This window comes from Lissotriton helveticus, chromosome 8 (genome assembly GCF_964261635.1).
Source record: "Lissotriton helveticus chromosome 8, aLisHel1.1, whole genome shotgun sequence".
In the NCBI taxonomy this organism is placed as follows: domain Eukaryota; kingdom Metazoa; phylum Chordata; class Amphibia; order Caudata; family Salamandridae; genus Lissotriton; species Lissotriton helveticus.
The window spans coordinates 1,699,156,292-1,699,164,743 of NC_136069.1; the positions used below are offsets into that span (position 1 = coordinate 1,699,156,292).

Here is an 8,452-nt window from a genome sequence, read left to right on the forward strand (position 1 = left end):
TGCGCGAGGGGCGCTTTAAGAGCCCGAGCTGCCGCCTCCGACAACGGTTCGAGTCCCGGCTGCGGCTCAACGGGCTGTGACTAGCAAATAACCTAAAGACCACGCGGGTAAATAATACATGTTAATAAAGCTGTCCATGTGATATGAGTGTAACGTAATGCTCGTGTAAAGCGTTCTATTACCTAGAGCACAATTTGCGCAATGAGAGCAACAAAAGTAAACCTCTGTTCCACTCCCGATGGTTCACATGGGCACCCGTAGGGCTTATTTGCATACCCACAATCCCCTGTCACTTGTTATCCCTTTTATGTTCTTGAATTGATTTTACCACTTCATAACATTAAAGCTCAATCAAAATGTTTTCACTGGACATGTTTCAAGTATTCATTTAGTTTTGTGCCCCACACTGAGAGTCCAAGGAGTTGTCTTCCTGCGGTCTCTGCTTCAGTCGTTACAGGTCATACTCTGATTTCTCTTCTAACCGAATAAATCTTTCGCCTTTTACTAAAGATTTCCGTGGAGGGGAACATTTAAGAGTCTCATTTAATTCTTGCAAGTTCTATCCCTGATAGAGCTGCTCTGTGAAGTGTAAAATAGATGAAAGTGTTCGTTCTAAATAAAATATGGATTTTCCATTGAGTGACAAGTTTAGCGTATAAATATATCGGGTCATACTGCATCGAAAAATGTTCTTTAAATTATCTATGAACTGCTCTGCGAAATTTAAACGCATCTACAATGAAAAAAGAAATGGCACCTCGTGTGGTGATTGAAGAGGAGATTTTGCAATTTTTGGAAGACCTACGTCAATACGCGGGTCTGGAGCGTGGTCGACAGTAGATAAGGAGCGGCCGTCACGCGAAATTTTAGGATTATTGTCGGTATTCTGATGTGTCCGTGTGGGTTTAATTTACTTCACTTCTTCCAATGTTGTAGTAAGATTTAGACGTTTGCCGCGCCAGTGCTTGTTTTTCACTGAGCGAGGCTGCCAGGAAAGCACTTCCTGCAATGTGCCAGACACTGACCGGATATCCGGCTGCCCATAATGCATTGCACAGAAGAGAAACGCTTTGCATCTAACTGAACAAATTACACTATTAATTCCTTTATTTCTATTACTGTTAACTTTAAACATTCTCCTGCATTCATCCCCAGAAAGTCCGTAAAGATAGGCGCGCTAATATTCATAGGAGACAAAATAGAGTAAGTGCGAATTTGAAATGGCGTTTTTCTGATTCATGGCAGCTCGTGTGGCCGGTGAGATTGGCGGCTTTTGCTAACACCAGTTAGAGACAGCTATTAGGAGATTATCACTAATGACATGCAAAGTGGGCGTGCCAAAATGCTATCTCCTATTGATGAAGCAAAGCTTCGCATATTTTGCGGCTTGCGTAACAAAGCGTATGTTAATCCGTGTCCTTTAATATGGCCGCCGCTTGTATTTTAGTTACTGCGCATGCGTCAGCCACACTCATGTGTCCTGACGCGTCTGCAGAAGTGGAGGGAAAGTTATGCGCATGCGTAATTCATAGCTGTGCTTATCATGTGGTACTGCTCGTGCCACTGCTCTTGTGACTGTGTCAATGTAGCTAACATTTAATGCAATAGTTTTATTTCTTGATGATGAGTCAAAAGTACAAATCCTGTGATGTATTTCCATAATGACATTATTATGTATTAATTTGTTTTCGCTTACTTTTCATGTACCGCGGGGAATGGGGGTCCAAACTGATTGGGAGCCATATTGACGGTCTCTTCTGCGCATGACCAGGGAGCATTGAAAGGTGGCCACTTTGGACAGTGGAACTCAGCCAGCTGGCAGCCACAGTCAAGATGCGCCTGGGAAAGCCACCTCTGCGCTACGAGAACGGCGAATGTTGCTCCTCATATGTTACAATGTTAATTTTCACTCGTATTTCTGCACAGTTCTCATGAGAAACCCAAACCTGCTAGGCGGTACCCAAGTATGCTAATGAAGGCTTAAAATCTTGTATTGTGATTGGTGTGTTACCCAAATCCTACCTTAGGACCAATCGAAATTGAGGGATTCTGACACTTTGCAACATTGGGGGGTGGTACACTGACCCCAAACTGTATATCTACCCTGGGTTCACCTAGTGAACCGTCCGACTTGTCTGGTTTAGCTGACCTGTCACTGACCCAACGCACTCAATAGGTGACTGAAGATACAGAGCGCTGCGAAGCACTCTGTCCGAATTTGACCATAGACTAAGGTTCTACTGAACCTTAAAAGTGCTGGCAAAGCACTTAGCTGGGAGTTTGCTGACCCAATCGGGGTCTTGATCGATAGCTGCAGAGCGGGTGGAGCGCAGGCGTTGCTTCCGAACTGTGGGTTCCGGTCCTGTCCTGAAGAGGGTCCTGTCCTGAGGGTTTGCTGTCCTGTCCTGAGGGTCCTGTCCTGATTCCTATTCCGAGGGTATCCTGTCCTGTCCTGGGTGTCCATTCTGCACCTGCTGTCCTCTGAGGGGTATCCTTCCTTGAGGGTTTCCTGTCCTTAACTGACCCGTGGCCAGGGTTTGGTTTCCACACCTTTCTAGGTAAATATTGCTCTGAAAACTCTTTAAATCTTGCACCTTCTAAATTTCTGACTTTTGCTTTAATAAAGTTCATCATTGCATATGTTATATTTTCCATGCCTTTCCGCAACTATTGAAAGTTAATTACATATTTTTCCGTGAGGTTTTTGTTCCTATGTCTTCTCACTGGTTAGAAATTATATTTTGCATTGCAGTCTGTAATTTTATGATATGGTCTAGAACTTCATTGCCTAGATTGTTCAAAGGCCCATTCACCTTAAGTGAAGCGTGTTACTCTTTATAGGCCCTCCCATAGTTATTCATGCATAAAATGTCCATGCTTAAACATTTCTGAGATTTTATAGTATTTTCCATCTGCATTTCATATTACATTTGAATGATTACCCTGTCATTATTTCTTTATGCCTATATGATTTACGTTATCTTGGTTATTGATTGCCTTATTTTACTGTACCTCATGCAAGAAAATATTGAATTTAGATAAACATTTTAAAACTTCCAGTTGTCCGTGGTCATTTAAACAGTATTTGAATGTTATTGGTTGGGTTTGTATTTTGCTGCCTTTCTTTTACAGCTAGCTCCCTGATTCATTGTGGTCATTAGGTACCCGCATCGGTGGATGGTAAGTCGGGTGCACTGAAAATTATTAGCAGGGAACACACACACACAACTTGGTAGAGCTCGTGAAGTCACCTGATCGATGTATATGGTGATTTGAAAAGTATATGGGCCCTGAAGCCGGAAACGGCGAAAACTATTGGTCGGGTGGCCTCGCGCGCTCTATCAGTTTTCTGGTAGCTAGAGGATGGTTAGGGACTAGTTGAGAGTAAGGCAGGGATTAGTTGGACTAGTTGAGTCGGAAGCTGCTATTATATTGATGCTGCTAGAAGAGCGGCTGTTCTAAGAGACCTGATCATTCTCTTGTGAATACGCTGCTGAAACTCATGAATTTTTGCATTGTTTTTATTCTTGTTCTTATATTGCTATATGTACTAATCCATGCATTTGTAAACCGTATCGTTTCGTGTTGTCCGAACTCCCCGGGGAATTGAAAGGGCAAGTGGTGAATAGAATCCATTGTCCTGAGGTCACAGGTTCGAGGAAAGTTAGGTGCAGGTTAGGATAACCGGGAAGCACTAACTAGGGTTTTCTGAATACATGTGTGAATAAATGACAGTAACGGGGTTCATTGGCAAAATTCCCATAGTGGCGTAACCTAGTAAGGGTCACATCGGAAGAGTAGCAGGTTCCTCGGAGCTAGCGTGAAAGCAGAGGGGTCCGCTGAGAAACCTTAAGCTCGGAATATATCCCGGAAAGAAGTGGATGAGTTTAGGGGAATAACAGGTTCACCGATGCTAGAGTGAAGGGTAGGCGGAAGAGATCTGCCCGCAGCGAGTGAAAAGTAAATGGAAGTAGTTTACTTGCAGTAAAACAATTCTTTCTCTGTCTAGACACTTGAGCACTGTGGCGAATGTGTATTTGTTGTAAAATAACCAAGCACTGAGCACTTTAAAAGAAAGAAAGTTTCCGTTACCTTGTGAAGGGAGGGAGTCAGTCGCGAAGCGCCTCTGACGTCACTCTGTGCCGCGCTGGGATTGGTAGAAGCAGCGGGCGGGTAGCGGAGCTGGAATTGTAAAGGAGGGGTGAGCGCCGGAGCGTGGGAACTGTCTCACGAAGGGGCCGCGCACCCATTGGCGGAGCTTATTTAGTGTCGCACACCCATTGGTTGCACGAATTTCTGAAGCGCGTTCTGATTGGAGGTAGTTTGTAAACAAAGTTTACCGCAGAAGTTGTATGTGGCACTCGCAGACTACAGGAACTCGACCTGATCCAAGGCACCTAGGGTTTGAAAGGGATCAGTGGAAGACTAATAGATACGATATTATGTACGGAACAAAGAGAAAAATGTCACTTATAAGTAAGGTGAAAAATTATTTTAAAACGGACAAACCGATTAAATCTAGGGAAGGTGTTCTTGTCCCACCACCTAATACTCCTGCCTCATTCATGATGTTTGACCGAGGGTACAATACCTGTGTGTGGCTGGAGAATTGGGTGAAATACACGAAAGATGACGGAGTATTGGCTTTTCCGTTAGATGGTACCTTCAATGGTAGGATCCTATTTAATTTAAGGACTCGGATGAACGAATTGCATCCCAGACCGAGACTAACGCAGTATGAGGCATTAGAGGAATGGGAGATTGAGGCTTTTGAAAGAGAAAGACCCCGAATGGACAAGGGTTTGACCAAGTGGTACCCCAGGCAGAAACAGGAGTCCAGGGATAAAAGGATGAAACAGTGGAGGCAGAGCATGATTGTTGAGGGTCTGTTTCCCATGATGCCGGCATGTCATAACATTGGAGCGGGTGAGAAAAGTACTGAAAAATGTAAACATTGGGGGGCCCTGGGGGAATCAGATGATGAACTAATAGATGACATCTGTACCAGAAGTCCGCCACCTTACAATGAGGGAACCCGACCTTCCAGTGTAGGAGATGTTCCCCGACGCCGCTTCCTAAAGGAAGAAGACAGGTCCCTGGGACTGGGAGGGGGTGGTCAAGTATTGCCCTATCCTGAAAAACCCGAAACGACGGAAACAAGGGATATATATCCCAAAGTGCCCGCGAGCCAGGAAGAAAAAAACTCACGTACGAAAATCTTTTTTCCCAGACCCTTGTATGAAAGCGAAGAAAAACCATCAAATTCAGGACTGCCTTTTGTTCAACCTCCATATGGGGAAGAGCGCAGGTCCTTTAATACTGGAACTTTATTCCCGAAACCAAATTATGGGGGAGGACCCAGTGAAACGCATCCTACTGCCCCGAGTTTTACTCCTCCATTGACCCCACAGATATTGCATGACACAACTTTAAGAAGGGTACTAGTGGAAAAGGAGCAAGAGGCTCTAGCTAGACAAAGGACAGAAATAATTCAGAAAATTTCCCAGTTAAATACCAGTCCTGAGGCATTGACTATTCCAGTAACTATTGGACCGGTGGTCCCGTTATACGGAAATGGTCAGGGAAATCCGATTACTCCAGTTATGACCCCAGTCATGGCAACCCCGAGACAGGAACCGATCATCATAGATGATCAGTCCAGTGAGTGCGAGTCTGAAGTTGCGTTCTTGGAATTGCCAAACAAACAGACTGGAAAGGGAATACAGCAGAGGCATAACCCTTTTAATACAAAAGAAATTAAATTAGAGACAGCAACAGGTACTAGGAATGTCTCTCTGGTAACTCCGGATGAAATTGAGAGTTGGAGTCGTGAATTAGAGAAGCAGACTCCGCAAACAAAACCTTTAGACCTCTACAAGCTGAGGGTCGAAATAGAAGAATTAATGGCAGGAAATGTGGGGTTGGATCGATTGAATACCTACTCTGAAGAAGAATTGTCGTTCATATGTAAAAGCTTTACAAGGAACACCAGAGTGCTCCACGAAAAACTGACCGAAACAGCAGTTAGTATGGGGGTAGATATCTCAAAATCCAAGCCCTTACAGAAACCGTACAGAGCAGACTTCTCAGACAAAGATATAGAACACCTGAATGTGGCAGGGAAGAAGTTGCAGATTAAAGAATTAATGGGGGTACTGCAGAAATGGGGAGATGTGGAAAGATGGAGAAGCAGGTGGGCGAAAAAGAGAGAAGAGGTTCGCTCCCGACAAGTGACTCCTGAATTTGCTTTAAGGGAGGTAGAAAAACCTGAGCAGTTATGCCCCATGCGCGAAGTGCCAGGAGGGAAATATGTGCATGTCCCCTGGTCTAGGCAGGATATTGTGTCCTTCACGAACGATTTTCCAAAATTACGAGAGAAACCAGTTGACTGGTACAGGCAGGTGGAAAGGTTCGTGAAGGTACAGAAATGTCTGTGGAAAGACCTGGATGGGTTTTTCGACATTGTGGTTCCAGTAGATTTATGGACCCAGTGTAAAATAAACATAGACTGGCCGAGTGAGGAGTACCCAAGAAATAAAGAAACAGGGGAGCCATCAAAGGATGTCATGCGAAAATATGAGCAGGTAATTCAGCACTTGAAAGAAAAGGTGCCCGCAAAGGAAACTGATTGGACAAAAATAGATAGAACAACACAGGAAAGGGACGAGACAGTGCACTCCTTCTATGAGAGGTTATTGCAGGTATTTAAAACATACAGTGGTATTGATAACATCGACCTGAAGGATATGACGCACTTTATTTACAGGTTTGTAAATGGTTTAAGACCTGAAATTTGTCAGTGGATAAAAGATAATAAAATCTGTTGGCATACTAAGAAAATGGATGAGGTTCTGCGGTACGCTAAGTACTGCGAGGACGAGATGGCAGAAAAGAAAAAGGCCCTTAAGGAAAAGGTGATGTGGGCTCAGGTGAAGCTCGCAGAACAGCAGGAAAAACAATTGAGTAACATGGTTAAGAATGCTGAGAACAAAAGTCCTGGGGGAGGGGGTGGAGGAAAGCCCCGGCCCAAATTTAGCAGGGAAGAGGCTATGAAGAAATTTCCCTGCCATCAGTGCGGCGAAATTGGACACTGGCGGAATGAGTGTCCCCAATTAGTAGATATTAATGAAAAAACTCCTGATTTAACTCCACAGACGCAGAAAGAAAGACCAAGAAAGACTCAACCCCAGGTAAAAACAGTTCAGGTGCCTCGAGCACCCAAGCAGGTATACAGGGGAAGACAGGCAGAAGATGAAGAGATAGAAGTTTGGGAAAGCGGGGAGAACAGAAATACAGCAACTTCGCAGTATCTGCTAAATGATACCTTCCTTTGTAATGATCAGGACTGACGGGGCCTGAGAGGGGAGGACGAGGAGTGCGTACTTGGCGCTTCCTTGCCGGTAGACCAGTCTGGACCATATATTGAAGGAAAGGTTGACGGAAATGATGTCACCTTTCTGTTGGACACTGGCGCTACCCGTTCTACTGTAAGAACAGTGGACGTTCCAAACCTACCCCTCTCGGGAGAAAATATCCAAGTAGTGGGTGTATCTAATCAATTGATTAGTACTCCTGTTACCGAACCAATGGAGATTTCAATTGGAAATTTTAAACAGATGCATAGATTTGTCGTCTGTGACACCAGTCCAGTGAATCTACTGGGTCGTGATTTGCTGTGCAAAATGAACTGTACCATCTTTTGCACACCAAAAGGTGTTGAGATACAGACCCCAGATGAAGATGGCATTTATAAATTATTGTTACTCAGACCTGACTCAGAAATTAAAAGATTGACCCTGCAGGACTTGCCCCAAGAACTCCAGGAAGCCGTAAAGCCAGAGGTGTGGGATTTCACTGGAAAAGATGTGGGTTTGATGAAAGATGTGGACCCCATACAGATAGCCATCAAGGACAATGCAGTATATCCTAACACTAGGCCCTACCGAATGAATGCTGAAGTGAAAGCAGGTGTCACTCTAGAAATACAAAAATTATTAGAAGGAGACATCATACAGGAAGTGATGAGCAGCCCATGCAACTCACCGATTATGGGCATCAAAAAGCCTAGTGGCAAGTATAGGGTAGTGCAGGACCTGAGAAAGGTTAACAAAATTGTAGTTCCTTGCTGCCCTATTGTCCCAAACCCTGCAGTGATATTGTACCAGATTCCTTGGGATGCTGAATGGTTCACTGTGATTGATTTATGTCATGCATTCTTTTCGATACCCCTGCACCCCGACAGCAAATTTCTTTTCTCATTTGCCTTCGAAGGTCACGTGTATTGTTGGAACCGGGTCCCTCAAGGGTATACAGAGAGCCCCTCTATCTTTAATCAGATCTTGAAAAAATGTCTAGAGACTTTGACCTTACCTGGGAACTCTGTGTTAGTGCAGTACATAGACGACCTTCTACTGGCGTCTAAAAGTCACAGGGACTGTGTAATTGACACCAT

General features: G+C 44.3%; 1 non-coding gene across 1 annotated transcript; it reads left to right on the top strand.

The window, feature by feature from the left end:
- Positions 1–460: 460 nt before the first annotated feature.
- On the top strand, positions 461–576 carry LOC144774606 (U5 spliceosomal RNA). The gene has a single exon (XR_013600382.1). It is a non-coding gene; the product is annotated as a U5 spliceosomal RNA (small nuclear RNA).
- Positions 577–8,452: the final 7,876 nt, after the last annotated feature.